This window comes from Pituophis catenifer, unplaced genomic scaffold, assembly GCF_029215685.1.
Source record: "Pituophis catenifer annectens isolate HBS135680 unplaced genomic scaffold, rPitCat1.0.hap2 SCAF_12, whole genome shotgun sequence".
Classification (NCBI taxonomy): Eukaryota; Metazoa; Chordata; class Lepidosauria; order Squamata; family Colubridae; genus Pituophis; species Pituophis catenifer.
In genome coordinates, this window is record NW_027256892.1 from 200,080 (window position 1) to 218,479 (window position 18,400).

The following is an 18,400-nucleotide window of genomic DNA, read 5'->3' on the forward strand; positions in this document are numbered from 1 at the left end:
TGGTCAGGAAAAATGCTGCCCAGGAACCAAAATGTTTTTTGAAGCCAATTTTTTTTTTGAAGCCAAATGCAAAAACGGACACCAGGATGAGTTTCGGGACGAAATTCCATGTCTAAAAATGGTGTTGCTTCCACTTTTTAAAAATCGAGCCTTTTTGGTGCCTGGGGAAGAAAACGCGTGACTCCGCGGTCAGAAAAAATGCTGCCCAGGAACCAAAATGTTTTTTGAAGCCAATTTTTTTTTTGAAGCCAAATGCAAAAACGGACACCAGGATGAGTTTGGGGATGAAATTCCATGTCTAAAAATGGTGTTGCTTCCACTTTTTAAAAATCGAGCCTTTTTGGTGCCTGGGGAAGAAAACGCGTGACTCCGCGGTCAGAAAAAATGCTGCCCAGGAACCAAAATGTTTTTTGAAGCCAATTTTTTTTTTTTGAAGCCACATGCAAAAACGGACACCAGGAAGAGTTTGGGGATGAAATTCCATGTCTAAAAATGGTGTTGCTTCCACTTTTTAAAAATTGAGCCTTTTTGGTGCCTGGGGAAGAAAACGCGTGACTCCGCGGTCAGAAAAAATGCTGCCCAGGAACCAAAATGTTTTTTGAAGCCAATTTTTTTTTTTGAAGCCACATGCAAAAACGGACACCAGGATGAGTTTCGGGATGAAATTCCATGTCTAAAAATGGTGTTGCTTCCACTTTTTAAAAATCGAGCCTTTTTGGTGCCTGGGGAAGAAAACGCGTGACTCCGCGGTCAGAAAAAATGCTGCCCAGGAACCAAAATGTTTTTTGAAGCCAATTTTTTTTTTGAAGCCAAATGCAAAAACGGACACCAGGATGAGTTTCGGGACGAAATTCCATGTCTAAAAATGGTGTTGCTTCCACTTTTTAAAAATCGAGCCTTTTTGGTGCCTGGGGAAGAAAACGCTTGACTCCGCGGTCAGAAAAAATGCTGCCCAGGAACCAAAATGTTTTTTGAAGCCAATTATTTTTTTGAAGCCACATGCAAAAACAGACACCAGGATGAGTTTGGGGATGAAATTCCATGTCTAAAAATGGTGTTGCTTCCACTTTTTAAAAATCGAGCCTTTTTGGTGCCTGGGGAAGAAAACGCGTGACTCCGCGGTCAGGAAAAATGCTGCCCAGGAACCAAAATGTTTTTTGAAGCCAATTATTTTTTTGAAGCCACATGCAAAAACAGACACCAGGATGAGTTTGGGGATGAAATTCCATGTCTAAAAATGGTGTTGCTTCCACTTTTTAAAAATTGAGCCTTTTTGGTGCCTGGGGAAGAAAACGCGTGACTCCGCGGTCAGGAAAAATGCTGCCCAGGAACCAAAATGTTTTTTGAAGCCAATTTTTTTTTTGAAGCCAAATGCAAAAACGGACACCAGGATGAGTTTCGGGATGAAATTCTATGTCTAAAAATGGTGTTGCTTCCACTTTTTAAAAATCGAGCCTTTTTGGTGCCTGGGGAAGAAAACGCGTGACTCCGCGGTCAGAAAAAATGCTGCCCAGGAACCAAAATGTTTTTTGAAGCCAATTTTTTTTTTTTGAAGCCACATGCAAAAACGGACACCAGGATGAGTTTCGGGATGAAATTCCATGTCTAAAAATGGTGTTGCTTCCACTTTTTAAAAATTGAGCCTTTTTGGTGCCTGGGGAAGAAAACGCGTGACTCCGCGGTTAGAAAAAATGCTGCCCAGGAACCAAAATGTTTTTTGAAGCCAATTTTTTTTTTGAAGCCACATGCAAAAACGGACACCAGGATGAGTTTCGGGATGAAATTCCATGTCTAAAAATGGTGTTGCTTCCACTTTTTAAAAATCGAGCCTTTTTGGTGCCTGGGGAAGAAAACGCGTGACTCCGCGGTCAGAACAAATGCTGCCCAGGAACCAAAATGTTTTTTGAAGCCAATTTTTTTTTTTGAAGCCACATGCAAAAACGAACACCAGAATGAGTTTGGGGATGAAATTCCATGTCTAAAAATGGTGTTGCTTCCACTTTTTAAAAATCGAGCCTTTTTGGTGCCTGGGGAAGAAAACGCGTGACTCCGCGGTCAGGAAAAATGCTGCCCAGGAACCAAAATGTTTTTTGAAGCCAATTTTTTTTTTGAAGCCAAATGCAAAAACGGACACCAGGATGAGTTTCGGGATGAAATTCTATGTCTAAAAATGGTGTTGCTTCCACTTTTTAAAAATCGAGCCTTTTTGGTGCCTGGGGAAGAAAACGCGTGACTCCGCGGTCAGAAAAAATGCTGCCCAGGAACCAAAATGTTTTTGGAAGCCAATTTTTTTTTTTGAAGCCACATGCAAAAATGGACACCAGGATGAGTTTGGGGATGAAATTCCATGTCTAAAAATGGTGTTGCTTCCACTTTTTAAAAATCGAGCCTTTTTGGTGCCTGGGGAAGAAAACGCGTGACTCCGCGGTCAGAAAAAATGCTGCCCAGGAACCAAAATGTTTTTTGAAGCCAATTTTTTTTTTTGAAGCCACATGCAAAAACGAACACCAGAATGAGTTTGGGGATGAAATTCCATGTCTAAAAATGGTGTTGCTTCCACTTTTTAAAAATCGAGCCTTTTTGGTGCCTGGGGAAGAAAACGCGTGACTCCGCGGTCAGGAAAAATGCTGCCCAGGAACCAAAATGTTTTTTGAAGCCAATTTTTTTTTGAAGCCAAATGCAAAAACGGACACCAGGATGAGTTTCGGGATGAAATTCCATGTCTAAAAATGGTGTTGCTTCCACTTTTTAAAAATCGAGCCTTTTTGGTGCCTGGGGAAGAAAACGTGTGACTCCCCGGTCAGGAAAAATGCTGCCCAGGAACCAAAATGTTTTTTGAAGCCAATTTTTTTTTTGAAGCCAAATGCAAAAACGGACACCAGGATGAGTTTCGGGATGAAATTCCATGTCTAAAAATGGTGTTGCTTCCACTTTTTAAAAATCGAGCCTTTTTGGTGCCTGGGGAAGAAAACGCGGGACTCCGCGGTCAGAACAAATGCTGCCCAGGAACCAAAATGTTTTTTGAAGCCAATTTTTTTTTTTGAAGCCACATGCAAAAACGAACACCAGAATGAGTTTGGGGATGAAATTCCATGTCTAAAAATGGTGTTGCTTCCACTTTTTAAAAATCGAGCCTTTTTGGTGCCTGGGGAAGAAAACGCGTGACTCCGCGGTCAGGAAAAATGCTGCCCAGGAACCAAAATGTTTTTTGAAGCCAATTTTTTTTTTGAAGCCAAATGCAAAAACGGACACCAGGATGAGTTTCGGGATGAAATTCCATGTCTAAAAATGGTGTTGCTTCCACTTTTTAAAAATTCAGCCTTTTTGGTGCCTCGGGAAGAAAACGCGTGACTCCGCGGTCAGAAAAAATGCTGCCCAGGAACCAAAATGTTTTTTGAAGCCAAATTTTTTTTTTTTGAAGCCAAATGCAAAAACGGACACCAGGATGAGTTTCGGGATGAAATTCCATGTCTAAAAATGGTGTTGCTTCCACTTTTTAAAAATCGAGCCTTTTTGGTGCCTGGGGAAGAAAACGCGTGACTCCGCGGTCAGAAAAAATGCTGCCCAGGAACCAAAATGTTTTTTGAAGCCAATTTTTTTTTTTTGAAGCCACATGCAAAAACGGACACCAGGATGAGTTTGGGGATGAAATTCCATGTCTAAAAATGGTGTTGCTTCCACTTTTTAAAAATCGAGCCTTTTTGGTGCCTGGGGAAGAAAACGCGTGACTCCGCGGTCAGAAAAAATGCTGCCCAGGAAACAAAATGTTTTTTGAAGCCAATTTTTTTTTTTTTGAAGCCACATGCAAAAACGGACACCAGGATGAGTTTGGGGATGAAATTCCATGTCTAAAAATGGTGTTGCTTCCACTTTTTAAAAATTGAGCCTTTTTGGTGCCTGGGGAAGAAAATGCGTGACTCCGCGGTCAGAAAAAATGCTGCCCAGGAACCAAAATGTTTTTTGAAGCCAATTTTTTTTTTTGAAGCCACATGCAAAAACGAACACCAGAATGAGTTTGGGAATGAAATTCCATGTCTAAAAATGGTGTTGCTTCCACTTTTTAAAAATCGAGCCTTTTTGGTGCCTGGGGAAGAAAACGCGTGACTCCGCGGTCAGGAAAAATGCTGCCCAGGAACCAAAATGTTTTTTGAAGCCAATTTTTTTTTGAAGCCAAATGCAAAAACGGACACCAGGATGAGTTTCGGGATGAAATTCCATGTCTAAAAATGGTGTTGCTTCCACTTTTTAAAAATCGAGCCTTTTTGGTGCCTGGGGAAGAAAACGCGTGACTCCCCGGTCAGGAAAAATGCTGCCCAGGAACCAAAATGTTTTTTGAAGCCAATTTTTTTTTTGAAGCCAAATGCAAAAACGGACACCAGGATGAGTTTCGGGATGAAATTCCATGTCTAAAAATGGTGTTGCTTCCACTTTTTAAAAATCGAGCCTTTTTGGTGCCTGGGGAAGAAAACGCGGGACTCCGCGGTCAGAACAAATGCTGCCCAGGAACCAAAATGTTTTTTGAAGCCAATTTTTTTTTTTGAAGCCACATGCAAAAACGAACACCAGAATGAGTTTGGGGATGAAATTCCATGTCTAAAAATGGTGTTGCTTCCACTTTTTAAAAATCGAGCCTTTTTGGTGCCTGGGGAAGAAAACGCGTGACTCCGCGGTCAGGAAAAATGCTGCCCAGGAACCAAAATATTTTTTGAAGCCAATTTTTTTTTTGAAGCCAAATGCAAAAACGGACACCAGGATGAGTTTCGGGATGAAATTCCATGTCTAAAAATGGTGTTGCTTCCACTTTTTAAAAATTCAGCCTTTTTGGTGCCTCGGGAAGAAAACGCGTGACTCCGCGGTCAGAAAAAATGCTGCCCAGGAACCAAAATGTTTTTTGAAGCCAAATTTTTTTTTTTTGAAGCCAAATGCAAAAACGGACACCAGGATGAGTTTCGGGATGAAATTCCATGTCTAAAAATGGTGTTGCTTCCACTTTTTAAAAATCGAGCCTTTTTGGTGCCTGGGGAAGAAAACGCGTGACTCCGCGGTCAGAAAAAATGCTGCCCAGGAACCAAAATGTTTTTTGAAGCCAATTTTTTTTTTTTGAAGCCACATGCAAAAACGGACACCAGGATGAGTTTGGGGATGAAATTCCATGTCTAAAAATGGTGTTGCTTCCACTTTTTAAAAATCGAGCCTTTTTGGTGCCTGGGGAAGAAAACGCGTGACTCCGCGGTCAGAAAAAATGCTGCCCAGGAACCAAAATGTTTTTTGAAGCCAATTTTTTTTTTTTGAAGCCACATGCAAAAACGGACACCAGGATGAGTTTGGGGATGAAATTCCATGTCTAAAAATGGTGTTGCTTCCACTTTTTAAAAATTGAGCCTTTTTGGTGCCTGGGGAAGAAAACGCGTGACTCCGCGGTCAGAAAAAATGCTGCCCAGGAACCAAAATGTTTTTTGAAGCCAATTTTTTTTTTTGAAGCCACATGCAAAAACGAACACCAGAATGAGTTTGGGAATGAAATTCCATGTCTAAAAATGGTGTTGCTTCCACTTTTTAAAAATCGAGCCTTTTTGGTGCCTGGGGAAGAAAACGCGTGACTCCGCGGTCAGGAAAAATGCTGCCCAGGAACCAAAATGTTTTTTGAAGCCAATTTTTTTTTTGAAGCCAAATGCAAAAACGGACACCAGGATGAGTTTCGGGATGAAATTCCATGTCTAAAAATGGTGTTGCTTCCACTTTTTAAAAATCGAGCCTTTTTGGTGCCTGGGGAAGAAAACGCGTGACTCCGCGGTCAGAAAAAATGCTGCCGAGGAACCAAAATGTTTTTTGAAGCCAATTTTTTTTTTGAAGCCACATGCAAAAACGGACACCAGGATGAGTTTCGGGATGAAATTCCATGTCTAAAAATGGTGTTGCTTCCACTTTTTAAAAATCGAGCCTTTTTGGTGCCTGGGGAAGAAAACGCGTGACTCCGCGGTCAGGAAAAATGCTGCCCAGGAACCAAAATGTTTTTTGAAGCCAATTTTTTTTTTTGAAGCCAAATGCAAAAACGGACACCAGGATGAGTTTCGGGATGAAATTCCATGTCTAAAAATGGTGTTGCTTCCACTTTTTAAAAATCGAGCCTTTTTGGTGCCTGGGGAAGAAAACGCGTGACTCCGCGGTCAGAAAAAATGCTGCCCAGGAACCAAAATGTTTTTTGAAGCCAAATTTTTTTTTTTGAAGCCAAATGCAAAAACGGACACCAGGATGAGTTTCTATGTCTAAAAATGGTGTTGCTTCCACTTTTTAAAAATCGAGCCTTTTTGGTGCCTGGGGAAGAAAACGCGTGACTCCGCGGTCAGAAAAAATGCTGCCCAGGAACCAAAATGTTTTTTGAACCCAATTTTTTTTTTTTGAAGCCACATGCAAAAACGGACACCAGGATGAGTTTCGGGATGAAATTCCATGTCTAAAAATGGTGTTGCTTCCACTTTTTAAAAATTGAGCCTTTTTGGTGCCTGGGGAAGAAAACGCGTGACTCCGCGGTTAGAAAAAATGCTGCCCAGGAACCAAAATGTTTTTTGAAGCCAATTTTTTTTTTGAAGCCACATGCAAAAACGGACACCAGGATGAGTTTCGGGATGAAATTCCATGTCTAAAAATGGTGTTGCTTCCACTTTTTAAAAATCGAGCCTTTTTGGTGCCTGGGGAAGAAAACGCGTGACTCCGCGGTCAGAAAAAATGCTGCCCAGGAACCAAAATATTTTTTGAAGCCAATTTTTTTTTTTTGAAGCCACATGCAAAAACGGACACCAGGATGAGTTTGGGGATGAAATTCCATGTCTAAAAATGGTGTTGCTTCCACTTTTTAAAAATTGAGCCTTTTTGGTGCCTGGGGAAGAAAACGCGTGACTCTGCGGTCAGAAAAAATGCTGCCCAGGAACCAAAATGTTTTTTGAAGCCAATTTTTTTTTTGAAGCCACATGCAAAAACGAACACCAGAATGAGTTTGGGGATGAAATTCCATGTCTAAAAATGGTGTTGCTTCCACTTTTTAAAAATCGAGCCTTTTTGGTGCCTGGGGAAGAAAACGCGTGACTCCGCGGTCAGAAAAAATGCTGCCCAGGAACCAAAATGTTTTTTGAAGCCAAATTTTTTTTTTTTGAAGCCAAATGCAAAAACGGACACCAGGATGAGTTTCGGGATGAAATTCTATGTCTAAAAATGGTGTTGCTTCCACTTTTTAAAAATCGAGCCTATTTGGTGCCTGGGGAAGAAAACGCGTGACTCTGCGGTCAGAAAAAATGCTGCCCAGGAACCAAAATGTTTTTTGAAGCCAATTTTTTTTTTTGAAGCCACATGCAAAAACGGACACCAGGATGAGTTTCGGGATGAAATTCCATGTCTAAAAATGGTGTTGCTTCCACTTTTTAAAAATTGAGCCTTTTTGGTGCCTGGGGAAGAAAACGCGTGACTCTGCGGTCAAGAAAAATGCTGCCGAGGAACCAAAATGTTTTTTGAAGCCAATTTTTTTTTTGAAGCCACATGCAAAAACGGACACCAGGATGAGTTTCGGGATGAAATTCCATGTCTAAAAATGGTGTTGCTTCCACTTTTTAAAAATCGAGCCTTTTTGGTGCCTGGGGAAGAAAACGCGTGACTCCGCGGTCAGAAAAAATGCTGCCCAGGAACCAAAATGTTTTTTGAAGCCAATTTTTTTTTTTTGAAGCCACATGCAAAAACGGACACCAGGATGAGTTTGGGGATGAAATTCCATGTCTAAAAATGGTGTTGCTTCCACTTTTTAAAAATTGAGCCTTTTTGGTGCCTGGGGAAGAAAACGCGTGACTCCGCGGTCAGAAAAAATGCTGCCCAGGAACCAAACTGTTTTTTGAAGCCAATTTTTTTTTTTGAAGCCACATGCAAAAACGAACACCAGAATGAGTTTCGGGATGAAATTCCATGTCTAAAAATGGTGTTGCTTCCACTTTTTAAAAATCGAGCCTTTTTGGTGCCTGGGGAAGAAAACGCGTGACTCCGCGGTCAGAACAAATGCTGCCCAGGAACCAAAATGTTTTTTGAAGCCAATTTTTTTTTTTGAAGCCACATGCAAAAACGAACACCAGAATGAGTTTGGGGATGAAATTCCATGTCTAAAAATGGTGTTGCTTCCACTTTTTAAAAATCGAGCCTTTTTTGTGCCTGGGGAAGAAAACGCGTGACTCCGCGGTCAGGAAAAATGCTGCCCAGGAACCAAAATGTTTTTTGAAGCCAATTTTTTTTTTGAAGCCAAATGCAAAAACGGACACCAGGATGAGTTTCGGGATGAAATTCCATGTCTAAAAATGGTGTTGCTTCCACTTTTTAAAAATCGAGCCTTTTTGGTGCCTGGGGAAGAAAACGCGTGACTCCGCGGTCAGAAAAAATGCTGCCCAGGAACCAAAATGTTTTTTGAAGCCAATTTTTTTTTTTGAAGCCACATGCAAAAATGGACACCAGGATGAGTTTGGGGATGAAATTCCATGTCTAAAAATGGTGTTGCTTCCACTTTTTAAAAATTGAGCCTTTTTGGTGCCTGGGGAAGAAAACGCGTGACTCCGCGGTCAGAAAAAATGCTGCCCAGGAACCAAAATGTTTTTTGAAGCCAATTTTTTTTTTTGAAGCCACATGCAAAAACGGACACCAGGATGAGTTTGGGGATGAAATTCCATGTCTAAAAATGGTGTTGCTTCCACTTTTTAAAAATCGAGCCTTTTTGGTGCCTGGGGAAGAAAACGCGTGACTCCGCGATCAGAAAAAATGCTGCCCAGGAACCAAAATGTTTTTTGAAGCCAATTTTTTTTTTTTTGAAGCCACATGCAAAAACGGACACCAGGATATGTTTGGGGATGAAATTCCATGTCTAAAAATGGTGTTGCTTCCACTTTTTAAAAATTGAGCCTTTTTGGTGCCTGGGGAAGAAAACGCGTGACTCCGCGGTCAGAAAAAATGCTGCCCAGGAACCAAAATGTTTTTTGAAGCCAATTTTTTTTTTGAAGCCAAATGCAAAAACGGACACCAGGATGAGTTTCGGGATGAAATTCCATGTCTAAAAATGGTGTTGCTTCCACTTTTTAAAAATCGAGCCTTTTTGGTGCCTGGGGAAGAAAACGCGTGACTCCGCGGTCAGAAAAAATGCTGCCGAGGAACCAAAATGTTTTTTGAAGCCAATTTTTTTTTTGAAGCCGCATGCACAAACGGACACCAGGATGAGTTTCGGGATGAAATTCCATGTCTAAAAATGGTGTTGCTTCCACTTTTTAAAAATCGAGCCTTTTTGGTGCCTCGGGAAGAAAACGCGTGACTCCGCGGTCAGGAAAAATGCTGCCCAGGAACCAAAATGTTTTTTGAAGCCAATTTTTTTTTTGAAGCCAAATGCAAAAACGGACACCAGGATGAGTTTCGGGATGAAATTCTATGTCTAAAAATGGTGTTGCTTCCACTTTTTAAAAATCGAGCCTTTTTGGTGCCTGGGGAAGAAAACGCGTGACTCCGCGGTCAGAAAAAATGCTGCCCAGGAACCAAAATGTTTTTTGAAGCCAATTTTTTTTTTTGAAGCCACATGCAAAAACGGACACCAGGATGAGTTTGGGGATGAAATTCCATGTCTAAAAATGGTGTTGCTTCCACTTTTTAAAAATCGAGCCTTTTTGGTGCCTGGGGAAGAAAACGCGTGACTCCGCGGTCAGAACAAATGCTGCCCAGGAACCAAAATGTTTTTTGAAGCCAATTTTTTTTTTTGAAGCCACATGCAAAAACGAACACCAGAATGAGTTTGGGGATGAAATTCCATGTCTAAAAATGGTGTTGCTTCCACTTTTTAAAAATCGAGCCTTTTTGGTGCCTGGGGAAGAAAACGCGTGACTCCGCGGTCAGGAAAAATGCTGCCAAGGAACCAAAATGTTTTTTGAAGCCAATTTTTTTTTTGAAGCCAAATGCAAAAACGGACACCAGGATGAGTTTCGGGATGAAATTCTATGTCTAAAAATGGTGTTGCTTCCACTTTTTAAAAATCGAGCCTTTTTGGTGCCTGGGGAAGAAAACGCGTGACTCCGCGGTCAGAAAAAATGCTGCCCAGGAACCAAAATGTTTTTTGAAGCCAATTTTTTTTTTTTTGAAGCCACATGCAAAAACGGACACCAGGATGAGTTTGGGGATGAAATTCCATGTCTAAAAATGGTGTTGCTTCCACTTTTTAAAAATTGAGCCTTTTTGGTGCCTGGGGAAGAAAACGCGTGACTCCGCGGTCAGAAAAAATGCTGCCCAGGAACCAAAATGTTTTTTGAAGCCAATTTTTTTTTTTGAAGCCAAATGCAAAAACGGACACCAGGATGAGTTTCGGGATGAAATTCCATGTCTAAAAATGGTGTTGCTTCCACTTTTTAAAAATCGAGCCTTTTTGGTGCCTCGGGAAGAAAACGCGTGACTCCGCGGTCAGAAAAAATGCTGCCCAAGAACCAAAATGTTTTTTGAAGCCAAATTTTTTTTTTTGAAGCCAAATGCAAAAACGGACACCAGGATGAGTTTCGGGATGAAATTCTATGTCTAAAAATGGTGTTGCTTCCACTTTTTAAAAATCGAGCCTTTTTGGTGCCTGGGGAAGAAAACGCGTGACTCCGCGGTCAGAAAAAATGCTGCCCAGGAACCAAAATGTTTTTTGAAGCCAATTTTTTTTTTGAAGCCACATGCAAAAACGGACACCAGGATGAGTTTGGGGATGAAATTCCATGTCTAAAAATGGTGTTGCTTCCACTTTTTAAAAATCGAGCCTTTTTGGTGCCTGGGGAAGAAAACGCGTGACTCCGCGGTCAGGAAAAATGCTGCCCAGGAACCAAAATGTTTTTTGAAGCCAATTTTTTTTTTGAAGCCAAATGCAAAAACGGACACCAGGATGAGTTTCGGGATGAAATTCCATGTCTAAAAATGGTGTTGCTTCCACTTTTTAAAAATCGAGCCTTTTTGGTGCCTGGGGAAGAAAACGCGTGACTCCGCGGTCAGGAAAAATGCTGCCCAGGAACCAAAATGTTTTTTGAAGCCAATTTTTTTTTTGAAGCTAAATGCAAAAACGGACACCAGGATGAGTTTCGGGATGAAATTCCATGTCTAAAAATGGTGTTGCTTCCACTTTTTAAAAATCGAGCCTTTTTGGTGCCTGGGGAAGAAAACGCGTGACTCCGCGGTCAGAAAAAATGCTGCCCAGGAACCAAAATGTTTTTTGAAGCCAATTTTTTTTTTTTTGAAGCCACATGCAAAAACGGACACCAGGATGAGTTTGGGGATGAAATTCCATGTCTAAAAATGGTGTTGCTTCCACTTTTTAAAAATTGAGCCTTTTTGGTGCCTGGGGAAGAAAACGCGTGACTCCGCAGTTAGAAAAAATGCTGCCCAGGAACCAAAATGTTTTTTGAAGCCAATTTTTTTTTTGAAGCCACATGCAAAAACGGACACCAGGATGAGTTTCGGGATGAAATTCCATGTCTAAAAATGGTGTTGCTTCCACTTTTTAAAAATCGAGCCTTTTTGGTGCCTCGGGAAGAAAACGCGTGACTCCGCGGTCAGAAAAAATGCTGCCCAGGAACCAAAATGTTTTTTGAAGCCAATTTTTTTTTTTGAAGCCACATGCAAAAACGGACACCAGGATGAGTTTCGGGATGAAATTCCATGTCTAAAAATGGTGTTGCTTCCACTTTTTAAAAATTGAGCCTTTTTGGTGCCTGGGGAAGAAAACGCGTGACTCCGCGGTTAGAAAAAATGCTGCCCAGGAACCAAAATGTTTTTTGAAGCCAATTTTTTTTTTGAAGCCACATGCAAAAACGGACACCAGGATGAGTTTCGGGATGAAATTCCATGTCTAAAAATGGTGTTGCTTCCACTTTTTAAAAATCGAGCCTTTTTGGTGCCTGGGGAAGAAAACGCGTGACTCCGCGGTCAGAACAAATGCTGCCCAGGAACCAAAATGTTTTTTGAAGCCAATTTTTTTTTTTGAAGCTACATGCAAAAACGAACACCAGAATGAGTTTGGGGATGAAATTCCATGTCTAAAAATGGTGTTGCTTCCACTTTTTAAAAATCGAGCCTTTTTGGTGCCTGGGGAAGAAAACGCGTGACTCCGCGGTCAGGAAAAATGCTGCCCAGGAACCAAAATGTTTTTTGAAGACAATTTTTTTTTTGAAGCCAAATGCAAAAACGGACACCAGGATGAGTTTCGGGATGAAATTCTATGTCTAAAAATGGTGTTGCTTCCACTTTTTAAAAATCGAGCCTTTTTGGTGCCTGGGGAAGAAAACGCGTGACTCCGCGGTCAGAAAAAATGCTGCCCAGGAACCAAAATGTTTTTTGAAGCCAATTTTTTTTTTTGAAGCCACATGCAAAAACGGACACCAGGATGAGTTTGGGGATGAAATTCCATGTCTAAAAATGGTGTTGCTTCCACTTTTTAAAAATTGAGCCTTTTTGGTGCCTGGGGAAGAAAACGCGTGACTCCGCGGTCAGAAAAAATGCTGCCCAGGAACCAAAATGTTTTTTGAAGCCAAATTTTTTTTTTTTAAGCCAAATGCAAAAACGGACACCAGGATGACTTTCGGGATGAAATTCCATGTCTAAAAATGGTGTTGCTTCCACTTTTTAAAAATCGAGCCTTTTTGGTGCCTGGGGAAGAAAACGCGTGACTCCGGGGTCAGGAAAAATGCTGCCCAGGAACCAAAATGTTTTTTGAAGCCAATTTTTTTTTTTGAAGCCAAATGCAAAAACGGACACCAGGATGAGTTTTGGGATGAAATTCCATGTCTAAAAATGGTGTTGCTTCCACTTTTTTAAAATTGAGCCTTTTTGGTGCCTGGGGAAGAAAACGCGTGACTCCGCGGTCAGAAAAAATGCTGCCCAGGAACCAAAATGTTTTTTGAAGCCAATTTTTTTTTTGAAGCCACATGCAAAAACGGACACCAGGATGAGTTTGGGGATGAAATTCCATGTCTAAAAATGGTGTTGCTTCCACTTTTTAAAAATCGAGCCTTTTTGGTGCCTGGGGAAGAAAACGCGTGACTCCGCGGTCAGGAAAAATGCTGCCCAGGAACCAAACTGTTTTTTGAAGCCAATTTTTTTTTTGAAGCCAAATGCAAAAACGGACACCAGGATGAGTTTCAGGATGAAATTCCATGTCTAAAAATGGTGTTGCTTCCACTTTTTAAAAATCGAGCCTTTTTGGTGCCTGGGGAAGAAAACGCGTGACTCCGCGGTCAGGAAAAATGCTGCCCAGGAACCAAAATGTTTTTTGAAGCCAATTTTTTTTTTTGAAGCCACATGCAAAAACGGACACCAGGATGAGTTTCGGGATGAAATTCCATGTCTAAAAATGGTGTTGCTTCCACTTTTTAAAAATCGAGCCTTTTTGGTGCCTCGGGAAGAAAACACTTGACTCCGCGGTCAGAAAAAATGCTGCCCAGGAACCAAAATGTTTTTTGAAGCCAAATTTTTTTTTTTGAAGCCAAATGCAAAAACGGACACCAGGATGAGTTTCGGGATGAAATTCTATGTCTAAAAATGGTGTTGCTTCCACTTTTTAAAAATCGAGCCTTTTTGGTGCCTGGGGAAGAAAACGCGTGACTCCGCGGTCAGAAAAAATGCTGCCCAGGAACCAAAATGTTTTTTGAAGCCAATTTTTTTTTTTTGAAGCCACATGCAAAAACGGACACCAGGATGAGTTTCGGGATGAAATTCCATGTCTAAAAATGGTGTTGCTTCCACTTTTTAAAAATTGAGCCTTTTTGGTGCCTGGGGAAGAAAACGCGTGACTCCGCGGTTAGAAAAAATGCTGCCCAGGAACCAAAATGTTTTTTGAAGCCAATTTTATTTTTGAAGCCACATGCAAAAACGGACACCAGGATGAGTTTGGGGATGAAATTCCATGTCTAAAAATGGTGTTGCTTCCACTTTTTAAAAATCGAGCCTTTTTGGTGCCTGGGGAAGAAAACGCGTGACTCCGCGGTCAGAAAAAATGCTGCCCAGGAACCAAAATGTTTTTTGAAGCCAATTTTTTTTTTTGAAGCCACATGCAAAAACGGACACCAGGATGAGTTTGGGGATGAAATTCCATGTCTAAAAATGGTGTTGCTTCCACTTTTTAAAAATTGAGCCTTTTTGGTGCCTGGGGAAGAAAACGCGTGACTCCGACGTCAGAAAAAATGCTGCCCAGGAACCAAAATGTTTTTTGAAGCCAATTTTTTTTTTTGAAGCCACATGCAAAAACGAACACCAGAATGAGTTTGGGGATGAAATTCCATGTCTAAAAATGGTGTTGCTTCCACTTTTTAAAAATCGAGCCTTTTTGGTGCCTGGGGAAGAAAACGCGTGACTCCGCGGTCAGAAAAAATGCTGCCCAGGAACCAAAATGTTTTTTGAAGCCAAATTTTTTTTTTTTGAAGCCAAATGCAAAAACGGACACCAGGATGAGTTTCGGGATGAAATTCCATGTCTAAAAATGGTGTTGCTTCCACTTTTTAAAAATTGAGCCTTTTTGGTGCCTGGGGAAGAAAACGCGTGACTCCGCGGTCAGGAAAAATGCTGCCGAGGAACCAAAATGTTTTTTGAAGCCAATTTTTTTTTTGAAGCCACATGCAAAAACGGACACCAGGATGAGTTTCGGGATGAAATTCCATGTCTAAAAATGGTGTTGCTTCCACTTTTTAAAAATCGAGCCTTTTTGGTGCCTGGGGAAGAAAACGCTTGACTCCGCGGTCAGAAAAAATGCTGCCCAGGAACCAAAATGTTTTTTGAAGCCAATTTTTTTTTTTTGAAGCCACATGCAAAAACGGACACCAGGATGAGTTTGGGGATGAAATTCCATGTCTAAAAATGGTGTTGCTTCCACTTTTTAAAAATCGAGCCTTTTTGGTGCCTGGGGAAGAAAACGCGTGACTCCGCGGGCAGGAAAAATGCTGCCCAGGAACCAAAATGTTTTTTGAAGCCAATTTTTTTTTTGAAGCCACATGCAAAAACGAACACCAGAATGAGTTTGGGGATGAAATTCCATGTCTAAAAATGGTGTTGCTTCCACTTTTTAAAAATCGAGCCTTTTTGGTGCCTGGGGAAGAAAACGCGTGACCCCGCGGTCAGAAAAAATGCTGCCCAGGAACCAAAATGTTTTTTGAAGCCAAATTTTTTTTTTTGAAGCCAAATGCAAAAACGGACACCAGGATGAGTTTCGGGATGAAATTCTATGTCTAAAAATGGTGTTGCTTCCACTTTTTAAAAATCGAGCCTATTTGGTGCCTGGGGAAGAAAACGCGTGACTCCGCGGTCAGAAAAAATGCTGCCCAGGAACCAAAATGTTTTTTGAAGCCAATTTTTTTTTTTGAAGCCACATGCAAAAACGGACACCAGGATGAGTTTCGGGATGAAATTCCATGTCTAAAAATGGTGTTGCTTCCACTTTTTAAAAATTGAGCCTTTTTGGTGCCTGGGGAAGAAAACGCGTGACTCCGCGGTCAGGAAAAATGCTGCCGAGGAACCAAAATGTTTTTTGAAGCCAATTTTTTTTTTGAAGCCACATGCAAAAACGGACACCAGGATGAGTTTCGGGATGAAATTCCATGTCTAAAAATGGTGTTGCTTCCACTTTTTAAAAATCGAGCCTTTTTGGTGCCTGGGGAAGAAAACGCGTGACTCCGCGGTCAGAAAAAATGCTGCCCAGGAACCAAAATGTTTTTTGAAGCCAATTTTTTTTTTTTGAAGCCACATGCAAAAACGGACACCAGGATGAGTTTGGGGATGAAATTCCATGTCTAAAAATGGTGTTGCTTCCACTTTTAAAAAATTGAGCCTTTTTGGTGCCTGGGGAAGAAAACGCGTGACTCCGCGGTCAGAAAAAATGCTGCCCAGGAACCAAACTGTTTTTTGAAGCCAATTTTTTTTTTTGAAGCCACATGCAAAAACGAACACCAGAATGTGTTTGGGGATGAAATTCCATGTCTAAAAATGGTGTTGCTTCAACTTTTTAAAAATCGAGCCTTTTTGGTGCCTGGGGAAGAAAACGCGTGACTCCGCGGTCAGGAAAAATGCTGCCCAGGAACCAAAATGTTTTTTGAAGCCAATTTTTTTTTTGAAGCCAAATGCAAAAACGGACACCAGGATGAGTTTCGGGATGAAATTCCATGTCTAAAAATGGTGTTGCTTCCACTTTTTAAAAATCGAGCCTTTTTGGTGCCTGGGGAAGAAAACGCGTGACTCCGCGGTCAGGAAAAATGCTGCCCAGGAACCAAAATGTTTTTTGAAGCCAATTTTTTTTTTGAAGCCAAATGCAAAAACGGACACCAGGATGAGTTTCGGGATGAAATTCCATGTCTAAAAATGGTGTTGCTTCCACTTTTTAAAAATTCAGCCTTTTTGGTGCCTCGGGAAGAAAACGCGTGACTCCGCGGTCAGAAAAAATGCTGCCCAGGAACCAAAATGTTTTTTGAAGCCAAATTTTTTTTTTTTTGAAGCCAAATGCAAAAACGGACACCAGGATGAGTTTCGGGATGAAATTCCATGTCTAAAAATGGTGTTGCTTCCACTTTTTAAAAATCGAGCCTTTTTGGTGCCTGGGGAAGAAAACGCGTGACTCCGCGGTCAGAAAAAATGCTGCCCAGGAACCAAAATGTTTTTTGAAGCCAATTTTTTTTTTTTGAAGCCACATGCAAAAACGGACACCAGGATGAGTTTGGGGATGAAATTCCATGTCTAAAAATGGTGTTGCTTCCACTTTTTAAAAATTGAGCCTTTTTGGTGCCTGGGGAAGAAAACGCGTGACTCCGCGGTCAGAAAAAATGCTGCCCAGGAACCAAAATGTTTTTTGAAGCCAATTTTTTTTTTTGAAGCCACATGCAAAAACGGACACCAGGATGAGTTTGGGGATGAAATTCCATGTCTAAAAATGGTGTTGCTTCCACTTTTTAAAAATCGAGCCTTTTTGGTGCCTGGGGAAGAAAACGCGTGACTCCGCGGTCAGAAAAAATGCTGCCCAGGAACCAAAATGTTTTTTGAAGCCAATTTTTTTTTTTTTGAAGCCACATGCAAAAACGGACACCAGGATGAGTTTGGGGATGAAATTCCATGTCGAAAAATGGTGTTGCTTCCACTTTTTAAAAATTGAGCCTTTTTGGTGCCTGGGGAAGAAAACGCGTGACTCCGCGGTCAGAAAAAATGCTGCCCAGGAACCAAAATGTTTTTTGAAGCCAATTTTTTTTTTTGAAGCCACATGCAAAAACGAACACCAGAATGAGTTTGGGAATGAAATTCCATGTCTAAAAATGGTGTTGCTTCCACTTTTTAAAAATCGAGCCTTTTTGGTGCCTGGGGAAGAAAACGCGTGACTCCGCGGTCAGGAAAAATGCTGCCCAGGAACCAAAATGTTTTTTGAAGCCAATTTTTTTTTTGAAGCCAAATGCAAAAACGGACACCAGGATGAGTTTCGGGATGAAATTCCATGTCTAAAAATGGTGTTGCTTCCACTTTTTAAAAATCGAGCCTTTTTGGTGCCTGGGGAAGAAAACGTGTGACTCCGCGGTCAGAAAAAATGCTGCCCAGGAACCAAAATGTTTTTTGAAGCCAATTTTTTTTTTTTGAAGCCACATGCAAAAACGGACACCAGGATGAGTTTGGGGATGAAATTCCATGTCTAAAAATGGTGTTGCTTCCACTTTTTAAAAATTGAGCCTTTTTGGTGCCTGGGGAAGAAAACGCGTGACTCCGCGGTCAGAAAAAATGCTGCCCAGGAACCAAAATGTTTTTTGAAGCCAATTTATTTTTTTGAAGCCACATGCAAAAACGAACACCAGAATGAGTTTGGGGATGAAATTCCATGTCTAAAAATGGTGTTGCTTCCACTTTTTAAAAATCGAGCCTTTTTGGTGCCTGGGGAAGAAAACGCGTGACTCCGCGGTCAGAAAAAATGCTGCCCAGGAACCAAAATGTTTTTTGAAGCCAATTTTTTTTTTTGAAGCCACATACAAAAACGGACACCAGGATGAGTTTGGGGATGAAATTCCATGTCTAAAAATGGTGTTGCTTCCACTTTTTAAAAATTGAGCCTTTTTGGTGCCTGGGGAACAAAACGCGTGACTCCGCGGTCAGAAAAAATGCTGCCCAGGAACCAAAATGTTTTTTGAAGCCATTTTTTTTTTTGAAGCCACATGCAAAAACGGACACCAGGATGAGTTTGGGGATGAAATTCCATGTCTAAAAATGGTGTTGCTTCCACTTTTTAAAAATTGAGCCTTTTTGGTGCCTGGGGAAGAAAACGCGTGACTCCGCGGTCAGAAAAAATGCTGCCCAGGAACCAAAATGTTTTTTGAAGCCAATTTTTTTTTTTGAAGCCAAATGCAAAAACGGACACCAGGAT